This window comes from Limulus polyphemus, unplaced genomic scaffold (genome assembly GCF_000517525.1).
Source record: "Limulus polyphemus unplaced genomic scaffold, Limulus_polyphemus-2.1.2 Scaffold5923, whole genome shotgun sequence".
Classification (NCBI taxonomy): domain Eukaryota; kingdom Metazoa; phylum Arthropoda; class Merostomata; order Xiphosura; family Limulidae; genus Limulus; species Limulus polyphemus.
In genome coordinates, this window is record NW_013671533.1 from 5,826 (window position 1) to 7,432 (window position 1,607).

Here is a 1,607-nt window from a genome sequence, read left to right on the forward strand (position 1 = left end):
ATATCAATTATTTTCGTGATATTAAAACAATAAAGAAATTAGTCGTTAGTTTTACACTTATTTTGTTTTGTTCGCCATTGTAAACTGGAATATAGCTAATGATTAAGTTATCCTTGCAAAATAATATACAAAACCGATCCTTACATGACGGAAATAAGTTAGTTAATATATATATATATATATATACAAAACCGATCTTTATATGATGGAAATGAGTTAGTTATATATATACAAAACCGATCTTTATATGATGGAAATAAGCTAGTTATATATCTACAAACCGATCTTTATATGATGGAAATAAGTTAGTTATATATCTACAAAACCAATATAAAGATCGGATTTGTAGATATATAACTAACTTATTTCCATCATATAAAGATGATGGAAATAAGTTAGTTATATATCACAAAACTGATCTTTATATGATGGAAATAAGTTAGTTATATATATACAAATCCGATCCTTATACGATGGAAATAAGTTAGTTATATATCTACAAACCGATCTTTATATGATGATCAAAGTTTTGCAGGATATCCTATTTTGTCATGAAGTCAAATAAATGAAACGTTGTCAGGAAGAGAAAACAGTTCAAAGTTTCATGTTATTCGTTTGTTTAATGAAGTTCTAACTTCCCACTATAGTTGTCTTGTTTTATTCAAACAAAAAATATAATTCAATAAGTTTTGTGTCCGTTAATGTCTATTAAAGGATAGGTTTTGTTAATATGTTGAAATTTACTTTTTAATAGCCTAATGAGAAAAATAATTACATATAATTAAAAGAAATCAATTACTTAATTCAGTAATACATATTTCCTGTATTTTGGGGATAATAAAGTATTTAAATGTTGCCAAGCAAGAGCTCGTAACTTGCACGTTTTTGACAAAATATATTGACTTGATGAGGGTATCGACGATTCAATGAAGGCGCATAAGTGGGCGTGGCGGCAGGTGGAAAAGTCAAGAGAGGTTTTTCCAACAACCGTGTACCGGTGTTGGTGACGAACTTTGATGAAATGTCTACTTTATAGGCGAGAGTACTTGTGGCATTACAGTGCCCCCCTGTCATTCTTCGTTTGCCAAACTGTAGAAGTCGCACGCAAAGTGCGTATTTTAAATCTAGTAAAAATAAATTTCGCTAAACTCTGCAGATTGATCAGAAACCGTACGCTTAAATGATTAGGTCTATGAATGTAGAATGTGACGAATTTAGTAGTTGACACGCCAGACTAGTTCAGTAAATGACGAATTTAGTAGTTGACACGCCAGACTAGTTCAGTAAATGACGAATTTAGTAGTTGACACGCCAGACTAGTTCAGTAAATGACGAATTTAGTAGTTGACACGCCAGACTAGTTCAGTAAATGACCCATCGGTAGTTTCCCTTTCCGTACAAGAATACCATCTGCAAGCCTCAACTGGTCCCATTGTGCCCAATAGTGCTTTGTCGCGGGGCTTAGACTAGACACCTGCTCCCAAGTAGGGCGCACAACACTCGCTTTTAGAAAATCAATCATTGACCTCAAATCTTGGTCTTTCTCCTGTTCTGCCTTGATATCTATATTTGGTTCTACTTCACCATCATCAACTCTTTCAGTCGGC